The sequence below is a fragment of the Mesocricetus auratus genome, unplaced genomic scaffold, assembly GCF_017639785.1.
Source record: "Mesocricetus auratus isolate SY011 unplaced genomic scaffold, BCM_Maur_2.0 Super-Scaffold_100047, whole genome shotgun sequence".
Lineage (NCBI taxonomy): Eukaryota > Metazoa > Chordata > Mammalia > Rodentia > Cricetidae > Mesocricetus > Mesocricetus auratus.
The window spans coordinates 70,338-93,876 of NW_024429224.1; the positions used below are offsets into that span (position 1 = coordinate 70,338).

The 23,539-nt window shown below is 40.8% G+C and overlaps 2 pseudogenes; both read left to right on the forward strand.

The window, feature by feature from the left end:
• The first annotated feature begins 8,438 nt into the window (after nucleotides 1-8,438).
• On the forward strand, nucleotides 8,439-17,689 carry LOC121136040 (annotated as a pseudogene).
• A 36-nt stretch (nucleotides 17,690-17,725) lies between these two features.
• On the forward strand, nucleotides 17,726-22,793 carry LOC121136041 (annotated as a pseudogene).
• Nucleotides 22,794-23,539: the final 746 nt, after the last annotated feature.

Genomic DNA, 23,539 nt, shown 5'->3' on the forward strand with positions numbered 1-23,539 from the left:
CTGTGAAACTACATGCTTCTCTTTTTCAAAACTAATGATACAACACCGTGTGTGAAACTATGTGCTTAACTACATGAGAACTCAGCATATAACACTGTATTAGAAATACTTGCTTATCGTCTTCGAAACTAACGATACAAAACCGTTTGTGAATCTATGTGCTTAACTTCATGAAATCTAAGTATATAACACTATATGAGAAACTACGTACTTAACATCATGAAAACTAACAATACAACCCTGTGTGTGAAACTACATGCTTAACTTCTTCAAAACTAACGACTCTACACTCTCTGTGAATCTACATGCCTAACTTCTTCAAAAGTAACGATACAACACTGTGTGTGAAACTATGTGCAAAACTACATGAGAACTTACATTATAATACTCTATGAGAAATTACGTACTTATCTTCTTCAAAACTAACGATACAACACGGTGTGTGAAACTACATGCTTAAGTTCTTCAAACTAACGCTACAACACCGTGTGTAAAACTATATGCTTCACTTCTTCAAAACTAACGATACAACATCGTGTGTGAAAATATGTGTTTAACTTCATTAGAACTTACCATATAATTTCTTGAAATCTAAATATATAACACTATATGAGAAACATTATACTAAACATCATGAAAACTAACGATACAACTCTGAGTGTGAAACTACATGCTTCACTTCTTCAAAACTAACGATACAACACCGTGTGTGAAACTATGTGCTTAACTACATGAGAACTCAGCATACAACACTGTATTAGAAATACGTGCTTATCTTCTTTGAAACTAATGATACAACACTGTGTGGGAAACTGTATGCTTAACTTCAAGAAATCTAAGTATATAACAGTATATGAGAACCTACGTACTTAACATCATGAAAACTAATGATACAACTCTGTGTGTGAAACTACATGCTTAACTTCCTCAAAACTAACGACACTACACTCTGTGTGAAACTACATGCCTATCTTCTTCAAACCTAACGATACAACACTCTGTGTGAAACTACATGCTTAACTTCTTCAAAATTAAGGATACAACACTGTGTGTGAAACTGCATACTTAACTTCTTCAAATCTAATGATACAACACCGTGTGTGAAACCGTGTGCTTAACTTCATTAGAACTTACCATATAACACTGTATTAGAACCTGCATGCTTATCTTCTTCGAAACGAATGACACAACACTGTGTGTGAAACTTTGTGCTTAACTTCATGAAATCTAACTATATAACACTATATGAGAAACATTGTACTAAACATCATGAAAACTAACGATACAACTTTGTGTGTGAAACTACATGCTTAACCTCATGAAAACTAACGATACAACACTGTGAGTGAAACTACATTCTTAACTTCTTTAAAACTAACGATACAACACTGGGTGTGAAACTACATGCTTAACTTCTTCAAAACTAACGATACAACACTGGGTGTGAAACTACATGCTTAATTTCTTCAAAACTAACGATACAAAACTGTGTGGAAACTACATGCTTCTCTTCTTCATAACTAACGATACAACACCGTGTGTGAAACTATGTGCTTAACTATATGACAACTCAGCATATAACACTGTATTAGAAATACTTGCTTATCGTCTTCGAAACTAACGATACAAAACCGTTTGTGAATCTATGTGCTTAACTTCATGAAATCTAAGTATATAACACTATATGAGAAACTACGTACTTAACATCATGAAAACTAACAATACAACCCTGTGTGTGAAACTACATGCTTAACTTCTTCAAAACTAACGACTCTACACTCTCTGTGAATCTACATGCCTAACTTCTTCAAAAGTAACGATACAACACTGTGTGTGAAACTATGTGCAAAACTACATGAGAACTTACATTATAATACTCTATGAGAAATTACGTACTTATCTTCTTCAAAACTAACGATACAACACGGTGTGTGAAACTACATGCTTAAGTTCTTCAAACTAACGCTACAACACCATGTGTAAAACTATATGCTTCACTTCTTCAAAACTAACGATACAACATCGTGTGTGAAAATATGTGTTTAACTTCATTAGAACTTACCATATAATTTCTTGAAATCTAAATATATAACACTATATGAGAAACATTATACTAAACATCATGAAAACTAACGATACAACTCTGAGTGTGAAACTACATGCTTCACTTCTTCAAAACTAACGATACAACACCGTGTGTGAAACTATGTGCTTAACTACATGAGAACTCAGCATACAACACTGTATTAGAAATACGTGCTTATCTTCTTTGAAACTAATGATACAACACTGTGTGGGAAACTGTATGCTTAACTTCAAGAAATCTAAGTATATAACAGTATATGAGAACCTACGTACTTAACATCATGAAAACTAATGATACAACTCTGTGTGTGAAACTACATGCTTAACTTCCTCAAAACTAACGACACTACACTCTGTGTGAAACTACATGCCTATCTTCTTCAAACCTAACGATACAACACTCTGTGTGAAACTACATGCTTAACTTCTTCAAAATTAAGGATACAACACTGTGTGTGAAACTGCATACTTAACTTCTTCAAATCTAATGATACAACACCGTGTGTGAAACCGTGTGCTTAACTTCATTAGAACTTACCATATAACACTGTATTAGAACCTGCATGCTTATCTTCTTCGAAACGAATGACACAACACTGTGTGTGAAACTTTGTGCTTAACTTCATGAAATCTAACTATATAACACTATATGAGAAACATTGTACTAAACATCATGAAAACTAACGATACAACTTTGTGTGTGAAACTACATGCTTAACCTCATGAAAACTAACGATACAACACTGTGAGTGAAACTACATTCTTAACTTCTTTAAAACTAACGATACAACACTGGGTGTGAAACTACATGCTTAACTTCTTCAAAACTAACGATACAACACTGGGTGTGAAACTACATGCTTAATTTCTTCAAAACTAACGATACAAAACTGTGTGGAAACTACATGCTTCTCTTCTTCATAACTAACGATACAACACCGTGTGTGAAACTATGTGCTTAACTATATGACAACTCAGCATATAACACTGTATTAGAAATACGTGCTTATCTTCTTCAATAGTAACGATACAACGTTTTGTGAAACTATGTGCTTACCTTCATGAAATCTAACTATATAACACTATATGAGAACCTACGTACTTAACATCATGAAAACTAACGATACAACTCTGTGTGTGAAACTACATGCTTAACCTCATGAAAACTAACGATACAACACTGTGTGTGAAACTGCATACTTAACTTTTTCAAAATAACGATACAAAACCGTGTATGAAACTACATGCTTAACTTCTTCAAAACTAACGATCCAACTCTGAGTGAGAAACTATGTGGTTAACTTCATGAGAACGCACCATATAACACTGTATTAGAAACTATGTGCTTATCTGCCTCGAAACTAACAATACAACACTGTGTGTGAAACTATGTGCTCAACTTCATGGAAGCTAATGTTACAACACTGTGTATGAAACTACATGCTTAAATTGTTCAAAACTAACAATACAACACTGTGTATGAAACTACATGTTTAACTTCTTCAAAACCAATGATACAACACTGTGTGGGAAACTACATGCTTAACTTCTTCAAAACTAACGAAACAACACTGTGTGGGAAACTATGTGTTTAACTACATGAGAACGTACCATATAACACAGTATTAGAAATTACGTTCATAACTTCTTCAAAACTAACGATACAAAACTGTGTGTGAAACTACATGCTTAACCTCTTCAAAAATAACGATAGAACACTGTGTGTGAAACTACAAGTTTAACTTCTTTAAAACTAACGATACAAAACTGTGTGTGAAACTACATGCTTAACTTCTTCAAAACTAACGGTACAACACTGTGTATGAAACTACATGCTTAACTTCTTCAAATGCAATGATACAACACTGTGTGTGAAACTATGTGCTTAAATTCATGATAACTTACCATATGATGCTCTTTTAGACATTACGTGCTTATCTTCTTCAAAACTAAGGATACAACACTGTGTGTGAAACTACATGCTTAACTTCTTCAAAAGTAACGATAAAACACCGTGCATGAAACTGTGTGCTTAACTACATGAGAACTTACCATATAACACTGTATTAGAAACAAGGTGCTTAAATTCTTCAAAACAAACAATACAACACTGTGTGTGAAAATACGTGTTTAACTTCTTCAAACTAACGATAGAACACTGTTTTTGAAACTACATGCTTAACTTCTTCAGAACTAACCATAAAACACTGTGTGTGAAACTATGAGCTTAACTTCATGAGAATGAACCATATAACAGTGTATTAGAAACTAGGTGCTTTTCTCTTTCGAAACTAAGGTTACAACACTGTGTGTGAGAGTATGTGCATAACTTCATGACAACTTACCATATAACACTGTCCTAGAAACTACGTGGTTATCATATTCGAAACTAACGATAAACACTGTGTGTGAAACTATGTGCTTAACTTCTTCAAAACAAAGGATACAATACTGTGTGTGAAACTAAATGCTTAACTTCTTCAAAACTAATGATACAAAACTGTGTGTGAAACTACATGCTTAACTTCATCAAAATTAATGATGCAACACTGCGTGTGAAAGTAATTGCATAACTACATTAGAAGTTACCATATAACACTCTATTGGAAACTAGATACTTAACTTTTTCAAAACTAATGATACAACACGGTGTATGAAACTACATGCTTAACTTCTTCAAAACTAACGATCCAGACACTGTGTGTGAAACTATGTGGTTAACTTCATGAGAACTTACCATATAACACTGTATTAGAAACTATGTGCTTATCTGCCTCGAAACTAACAATACAACACTGTGTGTGAAACTATGTGCTCAACTTCATGGAAGCTAACGATACAGCACTGTGTATGAAATTACATGCTTAAATTCTTCAAAACTAACAATACAACACTGTGTGTGAAACTACATGCTTAACTTCTTCAAAACCAACGATACAACACTGTGTGTGAAACTACATGCTTAACTTCTTCAAAACTAACGATACAACACTGTCTGTGAAACTATGTGCTTAACTACATGAGAACTTACCATATAATACTTTATTAGAAACTACGTGCTTAACTTCTTCAAAACTAAAGATACAACACTGTGTGTGAAACTACATGCTTAACTTCTTCAAAACCAACGATACAACACTGTGTGTGAAACTACATGCTTAACTTCTTCAAAACTAACGACACAACACTCTGTGTGTAATTACATGCTTAAATTCTTTAAAACTCACGATACAACACTGTGTGTGAAACTACATGCTTAACTTCTTCAAAACTAAAGATACAACACTGTGTGTGAAACTATGTGCTTTACTTCATGAGAACTTACCATATAACACTGTATTAAAAACTACGTGTTTGTCTTCTAAGAAACTAAGAATACAACACTGTGTGTGAAACTATGTGCTTAACTTCATGAAATCTAACTATATAACACTATATGAGAATTTACATACTTAACATCATGAAAACTAACGATACACCTCTGTGCGTAAAACTACATGCTTAACTTCTTCAAAACCAACGACACTACACCGTGTGTGAAACTATGTGCTTAATTACATGAGAACTTATAATATAACACTGTATTACTTCATGAAATCTAACTATATAACACTATATGAGAAACTACGTACTTACCTTCATGAAAACTAACGATACAACACTGTGTTTGAAAGTATATGCTTAACTTCTTCAAAACTAACGACACAACACTGTGTGTGAAACTGTGAGTTAACTTCATGAGAACTTACAATGTAACGCTGTTTTAGAAACTACGTGCTTATCTTCTTCGAAACTAATGATACAATACTGTGTGACACTATGTGCTTAACTTCTTCAAAACTAACGATAAAACACTGTGTGTGAAACTACATGCTTAACTTCTTCAAACCTATATTACAAAACTGTGTGGGAAACTACATGCTTAAATTCTTCAAAACAAATGATACAACACTGTGGTGAAACTATGTGCATAACGACATGAGAACTTATCATATAACACTCAATTAGAAACTACGTACTTAACTTCATCAAAACTAACGATACAACACGGTGTGGGAAACTACATGCTTAACTTTTTCAAAACAAATGTTACAAAACTGTGAGTGAAACTACATGCTTAACATCTTCAAAACTAATGATACAACACTGTGTGTTAAACTATGTGCTTAACATCATGAAATCATACTATATAACACTATATGAGAAACTACGTATTTAACTTCATGAAAACTAACGATACAACACTGTGTGTGAAACTACATGCTTTACTTCTTCAAAACTAACGATACAACACTGTGTATGAAACTACATGCTTCACATCTTCAAAACTAACGATACAACACCGTGTGTGAATCTATGTGCTTAACTACATGAGAACTTACCATATAACACTGTATTAGAAACTAGGTGCCATTCTTCTTCCAAATTTAGGATACAACACTGTGTGTGAAACTATGTGCTTAAATTCATGAAATCTAAATATATAACACTATATGAGAAACTACGTACTTAACTTCATGAAAACTAACTATACAACACAGTATGTAAGACTAGGTGATTAATCTCTTCAGCACTAATGATACAACACTGTGTGTTAAACTATGTGCTTAACTTCATGAGAACTTACCATATAACTGTGTTAGAAACTACGTGCTTAACTTCTTCAAAACTAATGAAACATCACTGTGTGTGAAACTACATGCTTCACTTCTTCAAAACTAACGATACAACACTGTGTGTTTAACTATGTGCTTAACTTCATGAGAACTTACCATATCACACTGTATTAGAAACTAGGTGCCATTCTTCTTCCAAATTTAGGATACAACACTGTGTGTGAAACTATGTGCTTAAGTTCATGAAATCTAACTATATAACACTATATGAGAAACTATGTACTTAACTTCATGAAAACTAACTATACAACACAGTATGTAAAACTACGTGATTAACCTCTTCAGGAATAAGATACAACACTGTGTGTTAAACTATGTGCTTATCTTCATGAGAACTTACCATATAACACTGTGTTAGAAACTACATGCTTAACTTCTTCAAAACTAACGATACAACACTGTGTGTGAAACTACATGCTTAACTTCTTCAAAAATAACGATACAACACTCTGTGTTTAACTATGTGCTTAACTTCATGAGAACTTACCATATAACACTGTATTAGAAACTAAGTGCTTATCTTCTTCGAAACAAACGATAAAACACTGTGTGTGAAACTATGTGCTTAACTTCATGAAATCTAACTATATAACACTATATGAGAAACTATGTACTTAACATCATGAAAACGAACGATACAACTCTGTGTGTGAAACTATGTGCTTAACTTCATGAAATCTAACTATATAACACTATATGAGAAACTATGTACTTAACATCATGAAAACGAACGATACAACTCTGTGTGTGAAATTACATGCCTAACTTCTTCAAAACTAACGACACTACACTGTGTGTGAAACTACATGCCTAACTTCTTCAAAACTAATGATACAACACTGTGTGTGAAACTACATGCTTAACTTCTTCAAAACTAACGATACAACACTGTGTGTGAAACTATGTGTTTAACTACATGAGAACGTACCATATAACACAGTATTAGAAACTACGTGCATAACTTCTTCAAAACAAACGATACAAAACTGTGTGTGAAACTACATGCTTAACCTCTTCAAAAATAACGATAGAACACTGTGTGTGAAACTACAAGTTTAACTTCTTCAAAACTAACGATACAAAACTGTGTGTGAAACTACATGCTTAACTTTTTCAAAACTAACGATACAACACTATGTGTGAAACTACATGCTTAACTTCTTCAAATGGAATGATACAACACCGTGTGTGAAACTATGTGTTTAAATTCATGAGAACTTACCATATGATGCTCTTTTAGACACTACGTGCTTATCTTCTTCAAAACTAAGGATACAACACTGTGTGTGAAACTACATGCTTAACTTCTTCAAAACTAAGGATACAACACTGTGTGTGAAACTACATGCCTAACTTCTTCAAAACTAACGATACAACACTGTGTGTGAAACTACATGCTTAACTTCTTCAAAACTAACGATACAACACAGTGTAAGAATCTATGTGCCTGAATTTATGAAAACTAACCATGCAAGACTTTGGAGAAATTACATGCTGAAGTTCATGAAAACTAACAATAAAACACTGTGTGAGATCTACCTGAGTAACTTCTTTAAAACTGACAGCACAGGCCGAGTCCTTTTGTCCAAGATGGCAGCGCTGGGGGCTCTGCCTCCTGGGCTGCAGCCGCTGCCTCCGTGAGGGGCCTCCAGGCTGCCTGCCCACTGCGCCTGGGCCATGAAGTGGCAGAACGAGCTAGACTCCAGCCCGAGCGGGCGTGGCTTGTCATTGTCTGCACAGGGGCCACGGTAGCGCGAAGGGGAGGCAGAGGCGGGCTGGTGGCCAGCAGCACACGAGGCCTCAGGCGGCACCAAGCACCCAGTTCCAGCGCAGACGCGTGACAAGCCCTTGGCAGTGGCAGCAGCGGGACTCTCGAAGGTCATGTTGCCGGGGATGCAAATCACAGGGCGAGCACCTGGCGCGCCCGGAGGTGGAGGACGCACCTGCAAGGCCTCGGGGGGGCCCCGGGGCCGGCGGCGCGTTGCCCCGCGCATCTCCACTCCCGCCGCCCCCGCCGGCCCCGCCGCCCCCCAGGGCGGAACCTGAGGGTCCCGGCTCCTTGGCGGCTCTGGAATACAAGAAGCTCCTCATCATTAGCCTGAGCCCCCCGCTGCCGACCTAGCACCTGGAGGACTGGCTCTTCCACCAGTTCAAGAGCTTCACAGAGATCAGCCTGTGCCTTTCCCACCCCCCGAAGCTGGGCCGCGTGGCCTACGTGAACTTCCCGCACCCACAGGATGCGCGAGGCCCGGCAGCATGCCCTGGCCCGGCAGCTGCTGCTGTAAGACCGGCCGCTCAAGGTGGAGCCGGTCTACCTGCATGGCGGCGCCAGCGGGAGCAGCAGGCTCAGTAGCAGTAGCAGCGCCGCCGCCTCCACACCGCCCCCAGGGCCTCCCACGCCCGCTGATCCCCTGGACTACTTGCCACTGCACTGGGGCTACCAGGACAAGCAGTGCTAGCTGTTTCCTGTGGCCGCCCCGCCCCTGACGAAGCCCTGTGCCGGCTCGCCGAGGCAGCCTTCGCCCTGGACACTGTGGCCGCCAATGCCATGGGACTGGGGCCTTAGACTACTATGGGTTGTACGACAACCTTAGGCGCCCCTACGGCTACCCGGCTGTGTGCGAGGAGGACCTGATGCCGCAGGATGACCAGAGAGCCACTCAAAAGCTCTTCATCGGGAACCTGGACCACAGTGTTTCTGAGGTGGTGCTCTGCCTGGCCTTCAAGAAGTATGGTATCATCGAGGAGGCGGTCATCAAGAGGCCTACCCGTGGCCAGGGGGGTGCCTGTAGGGAAAAGGGACCAGTCAAAGAAACACACCCTGAGCAGAGCCAAAGAAACACACTTTGGCCCTGCAACCAGAATCAAAGAAATGTACCCTGACCCTAAAACCAGTGCCAAAGTAACACACTTTGTCCCTGGAATCAGAGTCAGTGAAAATGTACCCTGGCCCTAAAATTGGAGGCAAAAGGCTAAAAAGGACCAGAGAAAGAAACACACTTTGGCCATGAAAGCAGAGCCAAATCTGACCCTAATCCTGTGTAAAAAAGTAACCAATCCCGGAGTAGAGCTCTAGCCAATCTGAGCTCAGCACTGAAATCAGACCAATCCCTACTCTGGAAAAACTTCCCCAATCCCTATATAAACCCTGTGTATGTTCAACGTGGCTGGTCCAGCTGTCTTCCAATAAACCCCTTTGGATGAGCTTCGGGTGAAGATCTTCTTTTGTGGCGGCGACAGAGCAGAGGCGACCCTGGGCAGAGCAGAGCAGAGCAGAGCAAGCAACTCTGTAACACTTGCCCGGGAAACCTTCCTTGGCAGAGCACAGTTGTTACAACACTGTGTGTGAAACTACATGCTTAACTTCATCAAAACTAACGATACAATACTGTGTGTGAAAGTAATTGCAAAACTACATTAGAACTGACCATATAACAATCTATTAGAAACTACATACTTAACTTTTCAAAACTAACAATACAACACGGTGTATGAACCTACATGCTTAACCTCTTCAAAACAAACGATCCAACACTGTGTGTGAAACTATGAGGTTGAATTCATGAGAACTTACGATATAACACTGTATTAGAAACTATGTGCTTATCTGCCTCGAAACTAACAATACAACACTGTGTGTGAAACTATGTGCTTAACTTCATGGAAGCTAACGATACAGCACTGTGTATGAAATTACATGCTTAAATTCTTCAAAACTAACAATACACCACTATGTGTGAAACTACATGCTTAACTTCTTCAAAACCAACGATACAACACTGTGTGTGAAACTACATGCTTAACTTCCTCAAAACTAACGAAACAACACTGTGTTTGAAACTAGGTGCTTAATTTCTTCAAACCTAACGATACAACACTGTGTTTGAAACTAGGTGCTTACCTTCTTCAAAACTAACGACACAACACTGTGTGAAACTACATGCTTAAATTCTTCAAAACTAATGATACAACAGTGTGTGTAACTATGTGTTTAACTACATGAGAACTTACCATATAACACAGTATTAGAAACTACGTGCTTAACTTCTTCAAAACTAACCATACAAAACTGTCTGTGAAACTACATGATTAACCTCTTCAAAAATAATAATACAACACTGTTTGTGAAACTATGTGCTTAACTTTATGAGAACTTACCATATAAATCTGTATTAGAAACAACGTGCTTATCTTCTTCGAAACTAAGGATACAACCCTGTGTGTGAAACTATGTGCTCAACTTCTTCAAAACTAACGATACGACACTGTGTGTGAAACTATGTGCATAACTACAAGAGAACTTAACATATAACACTCTATGAGAAACTACGTACTTATCGTCTTCAAAACTCGTGATACAACACGGTGTGTGAAACTACATGCTTAACTTCCTCAAAACTAACGATAAACACTGTGTGAAACTATGTGATTAACTACACGAGAACTTACCATATAACACAGTATTAGAAACTACATGGTTAACTTCTTCAAAACTATCGATACAACACTGTGTGTGAAACTATGTGCTTAACTTCAGGAGAATGTACCATGTAACAGTGTATTAGAAACTAGGTGCTTTTCTTCTTCTAAACTAAGGATAAAACAATGTGTGTGAAACTATGTGCTTCACAACATGAAAACTAATGATACAACACTGTGTGTGAAACTACGTACTTATCTTCTTCGAAACTAACGATTCTACACTGTGTGTGAAACTATGTGCTTAATTTCAGGAAATCTAACTATATAACACTATATGAGAAACTATGTACTTACCTTCATGAAAACTAAGGATACAACACTGTGTGTGAATCTATATGCTTAACTTCATCAAAACTAACGACACAACACTGTGTGTGAAACTACATGCTTAACTTCTTCAAAACTAACGACACAACCCTGTGTGTAAAACTACATGCTTAACTTCTTCAAAACTAATGATGCAAAACTGAGTGTGAAACTACATGCTTAACTTCTTCAAAACTAATGATGCAAAACTGAGTGTGAAACTACATGCTTAACTTCTTCAAAACTAACGATACAACACTCTGTGTGAAACAATGAGGTTGAATTCATGAGAACTTACCACATAACACTGTATTAGAAACTATGTGCTTATCTGCCTCGAAACTAACAATACAACACTGTGTGTGAAACTATGTGCTCAACTTCATGGAAGCTAATGATACAACACTGTGTATGAAACTACATGCTTAAATTGTTCAAAACTAACAATACAACACTGTGTATGAAACTACATGCTTAACTTCTTCAAAACCAACGATACAACACTGTGTGGGAAACTACATGCTTAACTTTTTCAAAACTAACGATACAACACTGTGTGTGAAACTATGTGTTTAACTACATGAGAACGTACCATATAACACAGTGTTAGAATCTACGTGCATAACTTCTTCAAAACTAACGATACAAAACTGTGTGTGAAACTACATGCTTAACCTCTTCAAAAATAACGATAGAACACTGTGTGTGAAACTACAAGTTTAACTTCTTCAAAACTAACGATACAAAACTGTGTGTGAAACTACATGCTTAACTTCTTCAAAACTAACGATACAACACTGTGTGTGAAACTACATGCTTAACTTCTTCAAATGGAATGATACAACACCGTGTGTGAAACTATGTGTTTAAATTCATGAGAACTTACCATATGATGCTCTTTTAGACACTACGTGCTTATCTTCTTGGAAACTGAGGATACAACACTGTGTGTGAAACTACATGCTTAACTTCTTCAAAAGTAACGATAAAACACCGTGCATGGAACTATGTGCTTAACTACATGAGAACTTACCATATAACACTGTATTAGAAATTAGGTGCTTAACTTCTTCAAAACAAACGATACAACACTGTGTGTGAAAATACATGTTTAACTTCTTCAAACTAACGATAGAACACTGTTTGTGAAACTACATGCTTAACTTCTTCAGAACTAACCTTAAACACTGTGTGTGAAACTATGAGCTTCACTTCATGAGAATGAACCATATAACAGTGTATTAGAAACTAGGTGCTTTTCTTCTTCGAAACTAAGGTTACAACACTGTGTGTGACACTATGTGCATAACTTCATCACAACTTACCCTATAACACTGTCCTAGAAACTACGTGGTTATCATCCTCGAAACTAACGATAAACACTGTGTGTGAAACTATGTGCTTAACTTCTTCAAAACTAACGACAAAACACTGTGTGTGAAGCTACATGCTTAACTTCTTCAAAACTAACGACACAACACTGTGTGTAAAATTACATGCTTAACTTCTTCAAAACTAATGATGCAAAACTGAGTGTGAAACTACATGCTTAACTTCTTCAAAACTAACGATACAACACTGTGTGTGAAACTATGAGGTTGAATTCATGAGAACTTACCATATAACACTGTATTAGAAACTATGTGCTTATCTGCCTCGAAACTAACAATACAACACTGTGTGTGAAACTATGTGCTCAACTTCATGGAAGCTAATGATACAACACTGTGTATGAAACTACATGCTTAAATTGTTCAAAACTAACAATACAACACTGTGTATGAAACTACATGCTTAACTTCTTCAAAACCAACGATACAACACTGTGTGGGAAACTACATGCTTAACTTCTTCCAAACTAACAAAACAACACTGTGTGTGTAACTATGTGTTTAACTACATGAGAACTTACCATATAACACAGTATTAGAAACTACGTGCTTAACTTCTTCAAAACTAACCATACAAAACTGTCTGTGAAACTACATGATTAACCTCTTCAAAAATAATAATACAACACTGTGTGTGAAACTATGTGCTTAACTTTATGAGAACTTACCATATAAATCTGTATTAGAAACAACGTGCTTATCTTCTTCGAAACTAAGGATACAACCCTGTGTGTGAAACTATGTGCTCAACTTCTTCAAAACTAACGATACGACACTGTGTGTGAAACTATGTGCATAACTACAAGAGAACTTAACATATAACACTCTATGAGAAACTACGTACTTATCGTCTTCAAAACTCGTGATACAACACGGTGTGTGAAACTACATGCTTAACTTCCTCAAAACTAACGATAAACACTGTGTGAAACTATGTGATTAACTACACGAGAACTTACCATATAACACAGTATTAGAAACTACATGGTTAACTTCTTCAAAACTATCGATACAACACTGTGTGTGAAACTATGTGCTTAACTTCAGGAGAATGTACCATGTAACAGTGTATTAGAAACTAGGTGCTTTTCTTCTTCTAAACTAAGGATAAAACAATGTGTGTGAAACTATGTGCTTCACAACATGAAAACTAATGATACAACACTGTGTGTGAAACTACGTACTTATCTTCTTCGAAACTAACGATTCTACACTGTGTGTGAAACTATGTGCTTAATTTCAGGAAATCTAACTATATAACACTATATGAGAAACTATGTACTTACCTTCATGAAAACTAAGGATACAACACTGTGTGTGAATCTATATGCTTAACTTCATCAAAACTAACGACACAACACTGTGTGTGAAACTACATGCTTAACTTCTTCAAAACTAACGACACAACCCTGTGTGTAAAACTACATGCTTAACTTCTTCAAAACTAATGATGCAAAACTGAGTGTGAAACTACATGCTTAACTTCTTCAAAACTAATGATGCAAAACTGAGTGTGAAACTACATGCTTAACTTCTTCAAAACTAACGATACAACACTCTGTGTGAAACAATGAGGTTGAATTCATGAGAACTTACCACATAACACTGTATTAGAAACTATGTGCTTATCTGCCTCGAAACTAACAATACAACACTGTGTGTGAAACTATGTGCTCAACTTCATGGAAGCTAATGATACAACACTGTGTATGAAACTACATGCTTAAATTGTTCAAAACTAACAATACAACACTGTGTATGAAACTACATGCTTAACTTCTTCAAAACCAACGATACAACACTGTGTGGGAAACTACATGCTTAACTTTTTCAAAACTAACGATACAACACTGTGTGTGAAACTATGTGTTTAACTACATGAGAACGTACCATATAACACAGTGTTAGAATCTACGTGCATAACTTCTTCAAAACTAACGATACAAAACTGTGTGTGAAACTACATGCTTAACCTCTTCAAAAATAACGATAGAACACTGTGTGTGAAACTACAAGTTTAACTTCTTCAAAACTAACGATACAAAACTGTGTGTGAAACTACATGCTTAACTTCTTCAAAACTAACGATACAACACTGTGTGTGAAACTACATGCTTAACTTCTTCAAATGGAATGATACAACACCGTGTGTGAAACTATGTGTTTAAATTCATGAGAACTTACCATATGATGCTCTTTTAGACACTACGTGCTTATCTTCTTGGAAACTGAGGATACAACACTGTGTGTGAAACTACATGCTTAACTTCTTCAAAAGTAACGATAAAACACCGTGCATGGAACTATGTGCTTAACTACATGAGAACTTACCATATAACACTGTATTAGAAATTAGGTGCTTAACTTCTTCAAAACAAACGATACAACACTGTGTGTGAAAATACATGTTTAACTTCTTCAAACTAACGATAGAACACTGTTTGTGAAACTACATGCTTAACTTCTTCAGAACTAACCTTAAACACTGTGTGTGAAACTATGAGCTTCACTTCATGAGAATGAACCATATAACAGTGTATTAGAAACTAGGTGCTTTTCTTCTTCGAAACTAAGGTTACAACACTGTGTGTGACACTATGTGCATAACTTCATCACAACTTACCCTATAACACTGTCCTAGAAACTACGTGGTTATCATCCTCGAAACTAACGATAAACACTGTGTGTGAAACTATGTGCTTAACTTCTTCAAAACTAACGACAAAACACTGTGTGTGAAGCTACATGCTTAACTTCTTCAAAACTAACGACACAACACTGTGTGTAAAACTACATGCTTAACTTCTTCAAAACTAATGATGCAAAACTGAGTGTGAAACTACATGCTTAACTTCTTCAAAACTAACGATACAACACTGTGTGTGAAACTATGAGGTTGAATTCATGAGAACTTACCACATAACACTGTATTAGAAACTATGTGCTTATCTGCCTCGAAACTAACAATACAACACTGTGTGTGAAACTATGTGCTCAACTTCATGGAAGCTAATGATACAACACTGTGTATGAAACTACATGCTTAAATTGTTCAAAACCAACAATACAACACTGTGTATGAAACTACATGCTTAACTTCTTCAAAACCAACGATACAACACTGTGTGGGAAACTACATGCTTAACTTCTTCCAAACTAACAAAACAACACTGTGTGTGAAACTATGTGTTTAACTACATGAGAACGTACCATATAACACAGTATTAGAAACTAGGTGCATAACTTCTTCAAAACTAACGATACAAAACTGTGTGTGAAACTACATGCTTACCCTCTTCAAAAATAACGATAGAACACTGCGTGTGAAACTACAAGTTTAACTTCTTCAAAACTAACGATAAAAAACTGTGAGTGAAACTACATGCTTAACTTCTTCAAAACTACCTTACAGCACATGTGTGAAACTACATGCTTAACTTTCAAAACTAACAATACAAAACTGTGTGAAAGTACATGCTTAACTTATTCAAAACTAGCGATACAACACTGTGTGTGAAACTATGTGCAGAACTACATTAGAACTTACCATATAACACTCTATTTGAAACTACATACTTAACTTCTTCAAAATTAGCGATACAACACGGTGTGTGAAACTACATGCTTAACTTCTTCAAAACTAACGATACAACACTGTGTGTGAAACTACGTGCTTAACTTCTTCAAATGTAATGATACAACACCTTGTGTAAAACTATGTGTTTAAATTCATGAGAACTTACCATATGATGCTCCTTTAGACACTACGTGCTTATCTTCTTCAAAACTAAGGATACAACACTGTGTGTGAAACTACATGCTTAACTTCTTCAAAAGTAACGATAAAACACCGTGCATGAAACGATGTGCTTAACTACATGAGAACTTACCATATAACACTGTATTAGAAACCAGGTGCTTAACTTCTTCAAAACAAACGATACAACACTGTGTGTGAAAATACATGTTTAACTTCTTCAAACTAACGGTAGAACACTGTTTGTGAAACTACATGCTTAACTTCATCAAAATTAATGATACAACACTGTGTGTGAAAGTAACTTCATAACTACATTATAACTTACCATATAACACTCTATTAGAAACTAGATACTTAACTTTTTCAAAACTAATGATACAACACGGTGTATGAAACTACATGCTTAACTTCTTCAAAACTAACGATCCAACACTGTGCGTGAAACTATGTGGTTAACTTCATGAGAACTTACCATATAACACTGTATTAGAAACTAAGTGCTTATCTTCTTCGAAACTAACGATACAACACTGTGTGTGAAACTATGTGCTTAACTTCATGAAATCTAACTATATAACACTATATGAGAAACTACGTACTTAACATCATGAAAACCAACGATACAACTCTGTGTGTGAAACTACATGCTTAACTTCTTCAAAACTAACGACACTACACTGTGTGTGAAACTACATGCCTAACTTCTTCAAAACTAATGATACAACACTGTGTGTGAAACTACATGCTTAACTTCTTCAAAACTAACGATACAACACAGTGTAAGAATCTATGTGCCTAAATTTATGAAAACTAACCATGCAAGACTTTGGAGAAATTACATGCTGAAGTTCATGAAAACTAACAATAAAACACTGTGTGAGATCTACCTGAGTAACTTCTTTAAAACTGACAGCACAGGCCGAGTCCTTTTGTCCAAGATGGCAGCGCTGGGGGCTCTGCCTCCTGGGCTGCAGCCGCTGCCTCCGTGAGGGGCCTCCGGGCTGCCTGCCCACTGTGCCTGGGCCATGAAGTGGCAGAACGAGCTAGACTCCAGCCCGAGCGGGCGTGGCTTGTCATTGTCTGCACAGGGGCCACGGTAGCGCGAAGGGGAGGCAGAGGCGGGCTGGTGGCCAGCAGCACACGAGGCCTCAGGCGGCACCAAGCACCCAGTTCCAGCGCAGACGCGTGACAAGCCCTCGGCAGTGGCAGCAGCGGGACTCGCGAAGGTCATGTTGCCGGGGATGCGAATCACAGGGAGAGCACCTGGCGCGCCCGGAGGTGGAGGACGCACCTGCAAGGCCTCGGGGGGCCCCGGGGCCGGCGGCGCGTTGCCCCTTGCATCTCCACTCCCGCCGCCCCCGCCGCCCCCGCCGCCCCCCGGGGCGGAACCTGAGGGTCCTGGCTCCTTGGCGGCTCTGGAATACAAGAAGCTCCTCATCATTAGCCTGAGTCCCCCCCCCCGCTGCCGGCCGAGCACCTGGAGGACTGGCTCTTCCACCAGTTCAAGCGCTTCACAGAGATCAGCCTGTGCCTTTCCCACCCCCCGGAGCTGGGCCGCGTGGCCTACGTGAACTTCCTGCACCCACAGGACGCGCGAGGCCCGGCAGCATGCCCTGGCCCGGCAGCTACTGCTGTACGACCGGCCGCTCAAGGTGGAGCCGGTCTACCTGCATGGCGGCGCCAGCGGGAGCAGCAGGCTCAATAGCAGTAGCAGCTCTGCCGCCTCCACACCGCCCCCAGGGTCTCCCAGGCCCGCAGATCTGCTGGGCTACTTTCCGCCGCACTGGGGCTACCAGTACAAGCAGTGCTCACTGTCACCTGTGGCCGCCCCGCCCCTGAGGAAGCCCTGTGCCCAGCACGCCGAGGCAGCCTTCTCCCTGGATGCTGTGGCCGCCAAGGCCATGGGACTGGGGCCTTGGACTACTACGGGTTGTACGACGACCTTGGGCGCCCCTACGGCTACCCGGCTGAGTGCCAGGAGGACCTGATGCCGGAGGATGACCAGAGAGCCACTCAAAAGCTCTTCATCGGGAACCTGGACCACAGTGTGTCTGAGGTGGTGCTCTGCCTGGCCTTCGAGAAGTAAGGTATCATCGAGGAGGTGGTTATCAAGAGGCCTGCCCGTGGCCAGGGGGGTGCCTGTAGGGAAAAGGGACCAGTCAAAGAAACACACCCTGAGCAGAGCCAAAGAAACACACTTTGGCCCTGCAACCAGAACCAAAGAAATGTACCCTGACCCTAAAACCAGTGCCAAAGGAACACACTTTGACCCTGGAATCAGAGTTAGTGAAAATGTACCCTGGCCCTAAAATTGGAGGCAAAAGGCTAAAAAGGACCAGAGAAAGAAACACACTTTGGCCCTGAAAGCAGAGCCAAATCTGACCCTAATCCTGTGTAAAAAAGTAACCAATCCCGGAGCAGAGCTCTAGCCAATCTGAGCTCAGCACTGAAATCGGACCAATCCCTACTCTGGAAAAACTTCCCCAATCCCTATATAAACCCTGTGTATGTTCAACTTGGCTGGTCCAGCTGTCTTCCAATAAACCCCTTTGGATGAGCTTCGGGTGAAGATCTTCTTTTGTGGCGGCGACAGAGCAGAGGCGACCCTGGGCAGAGCAGAGCAGAGCAGAGCAAGCACCTCTGTAACACTTGCCCGGGAAACCTTCCTTGGCAGAGCACAGTTGTTACACTCTGCTCCAGGCTCCAGGCTCCCTGCTCTCCGCTCTCCAGGAGCAGAGCTGAACTGTAGCAACTTCGCCCGAGAAACCTCCTGTGGAGCAAAACTGCTACACTAGGCGAACATCCCCAGCTGGAAGACCCCGTCCTGCCGGAGCGGAGCTGATACACTGATACACCGGAGAAGCCTTTCTCTGAGGCAAGGCTGTAAGCTGCCAAGCTTACTGCAACCTGTGGTGGTCCTTGGCTCCCGAGCTCCAGGATACCTTTCCACCTGAGCTGTGTAACACTGAGTATTCTGTGACTCCCGAGTGCCAGAATACCTGACCCATCCCGACGAAACGCTTACATTTGGTGCCGAAACCCGGGATAGGCTCTCCTGGTGCCTATGCTCCCCTTCGTGGTCTGAGCCGCACTGGGACCCTATCTCTCATCTCCAGTTGGCCTGCAGCAGACTCGCCTTCCAACTCACCAATCGCTTGACACTCCATCCACCATCAACGATTGGATAAGTCTCCCCTTCATTTGGTGTTTCAGCTCCCTAAGTCAGGGATACTTGTAGAGGCGGAGGTACCCCAGCCAAGGCCCTTAAGGCTACAGCTGACCCTCCTCACCGTACCCCATCCTACCATCCTTGAAATTGCAATCCTGCAGTTTCCTTAGGCCCCACAGTGTCATTGCGTCCCTTCCTGACCTCCTCCCTTGGAGCTGGCTGTCATTTCACAGCTCCTCTAGGCCCTTGCGGCTTCTACGATTCCATTCCTGACCCTTTCCTGTGGATGAGACTCTCAGAGCTCGGTTTCCGTCTACGTCTTCTGGCCTCTAGAAAAGCCCTGGTACCAGGCGCCGAGTCTCTTCTGGCTTAGCTGGGCTAAGCCTGACCCCCGTTGAGTTGGGTGACGACCCTCTGAGCGGCTTGGTCCTCTTTCGGTGGTCCTCCCTGAGTCCTGGGGATGCCCTTGACTACAGGCTGCAGTGACCTTTACCTTCTCATCCATGGGAACCGTGTCATCCGTACCCTCCCATTCCCCCTTGGGATGCCTCCTAGAAAACCTCAAGTCTCTACACCTGCCACCTGAACTAAAGGGTTCTAAACTTATTCGCTTTTGCAATAAAATTTGGCCTAAATACCATTTAGATAATCAGTCCAAATGGCCACGTAATGGCACCCTCGATCCCACTATTATTCGGGACCTTTACAACTACTGTGAGCGATTGGAGAAATGGAAGGAGATTTTCTATGTCCAGGCTTTCTCTCTGCTACGCTCCAAGCCTTCTCTCTGTACCTCATGCTCTCCCACTCAACTCCTTTTGGCTAGGAAGTCTGAACAAGATGATCCCTCCACTACTTTTGATCCAGCCAATGAGCCTTCTCCCCGTCGAACAAAACCCTCAGCTCCCCCTCTTACACTGGCCCCTCTGATTTCCCTTTCTCCCTCTTCAGTGACAAGTCACCCTAGTCAGTATTCACTGGCACCCTCCTTCAACTCACCACCAACAGCCCCTAGTCCTCCCACTACTCGGTCCTGCTCCACTAAGGGACCACCCCCTTTACCTCCCCAACCTAAACCAGCTCCAGTTCTCCCCTTGCGAGAGGTTGCCGGGGTGGATGGCTTAGTCAAAGTTCATGTCCCCTTCTCACTAACTGAACTCTCCCAAATAGACAAAAGATTGGGATCCTATAGTGCCAACCCTTCCACCTTTATTAAAGAATTCCAGTATATTACCCAGTCCTATAACCTTACCTTCCATGATGTTTATATGATTCTTACCAACAATCTCCTCCCTGAGGAACGCAGGCGAGTTTGGGAACAGGCTACAATCTATGCAGATGACATCCATCAAACTGATGATACCTACCCAGTTGGATCTATGGCGGTTCCTGACCAGGAGCCTGACTGGGATTACAATACCCCAGGGGGCATCCTAGCTAGGAAGCGGTTTTTAACTTGTCTCCTGGCTGGTCTCCGTAAGGCTGCTCTTAAAGCAGTAAATTATGAAAGGATCCTAAGGGTCATCCAGGACAAGGATGAAAACCCATCCCAATTCCTAGACCGTCTTACAAAGGCCCTCTTACAATACACCAATGTGGATCCTGAGACTCAAGATGGAAACCAACTCCTTATGACCTACTTTTTTTCCCAAAGTTACCCTGATATTAGGGCCAAACTCAGACGTCTAGAAAAGGGCCACCTAACTCCACAGTCAGAAGCCCTAAATGTGTCATTCAAGGTGTACCATGGAAGGGATGAAAAGGCCCAAAAACAAAAATATCTTATGATGGCTAAAACCTCTTGGCCAGCCAAAACAAAGGCCCAGGCTCCCAAAGGACAAAGGTTCCTACGTCCTTGTTTCAAATGCGGTCAGGAAGGCCACTGGGCCCGGGCCTGTCCAAACCCTCGTAAACCACCAGGACCATGTCCAAGGTGCCATCAAGAGGGACACTGGGGCATTGATTGCCCCCATGTTCCTGACAGCATGGGGACATCAATCCCAGATCGTCCTTCAACTGACCTCCTTGGCCTGGCCATTGATGACTGACGGGGCCCGGGCTCCCTTGGCCTGACCACCGCCATCTACGACAGGGAGCCTCGGGTAGTTATCATAGTATCAGGGAGGCCTATCTCCTTCCTCCTGGACACTGGAGCCACTTTTTCAGTCTTGACAAATTTTTGGGGACCAACCACTCTTTCTTGTTCCTCTATTGTCGGAGTAGGAGGACAGCCCTATCAGGCCCAACAAACCCCACCACTTAACTGTATCTTTAAGGGTATTCCCCTTACTCATTCCTTCCTAGTGATACCAACCTGTCCCATCCCATTGCTGGGAAGAGACCTTTTAGCCAAAGTGGGAGCCTCCATTTCTTTTGCTCCTCCTATCCGTTTGGCCTCAGGTGTGCCAGCTGTTCCCCTTCTCCTCCTCCTACAAACCACACAGTCTGACACACTTCTTCCCTTACCATCCTCTCAGGTAGATCCTCAGGTATGGGACACCCAAGATCCCTCTATAGCAAACATCACACCCGAATTAGTGGCTCTTACTCGTGCCTTTCAACTAGCAAAAGGACAGTCCATAAACCTATATACAGATTCTAAATATGCCTTTCACATTCTCTTGTCACATGCAGCTATCTGGAAGGAACGTGGGCTACTAACGACAAAAGGAGGTTCTATAACCAATTCAAAACAAATCATGGACTTGCTAGAGGCTTCTCACCTTCCCACAGCCATAGGAATTGTCCACTGCCGCTCACACCAAGCAAACAATTCCATTATTTCCAAGGGGAATAACCGAGCTGATGAGGCAGCTAGAGCTGCGGCTCTCAGGGGCCTAAGTTCCCCTTACAAGCCTCAGGGCACTCTCATTTTACAACCCACAACTTCATCACCACCTCCCAATACTCAACAGTCACCCTAATAGTCAGGCTCTTTCTCATTTTGTTAAAACTTATTTACAGCCTACCTCTGAAGACCTGTCCTATCTAAAGTCTATCACTGCTTCTTGTAACATCTGTCAAACCTCTAACCCTACCTCTGGACATTGAAATCTCCCCTTCCCCACTCATCAAGCCAGGGGATCCCTCCCTGGATCAGACTGGCAGCGTGACTTCACCCACATGCCCACAGTTAGACGTTTCAGATAGTGGACACATTCTCAGTATGGGTAGAAGCCTTCCCCACCACTAATAAAAGATCACAGACAGTTTCTGATCTCCTTTTCAGGGAGATCATCCCCCGTTTTGGGGTTCCATCCTCCCTTCAATCAGATAATGGCCCTGAATTTACTTCTCAAATCTCTCAGACATTGGCAAAGGCCCTTAACATCCCATGGCATTTCCATATCCCCTACCATCCCCAGTCTTCAGGCAAAGTTGAACGAACTAATCGTTCTCTCAAAAATATTCTTATAAAACTCTCCCAAGAGCTACATACAGATTGGATCAAATCCTACCATTGGCCCTATTGCGACTAAGAGCCCTTCCAAAGAAACCCCTCCTTATTTCCCCTTTTGAGCTCATGTATGGACGGCCGATAATGCCACCTGGCCTTATGTCTCAGCAGTCACCCCTCCCAGATCACCTCCTTACCCCTCTGTTACACTACCTTTGCACTCTTCTTTGGAACTTCACCCACCATCACCTACCTCAGCCCCATCCTAATCCC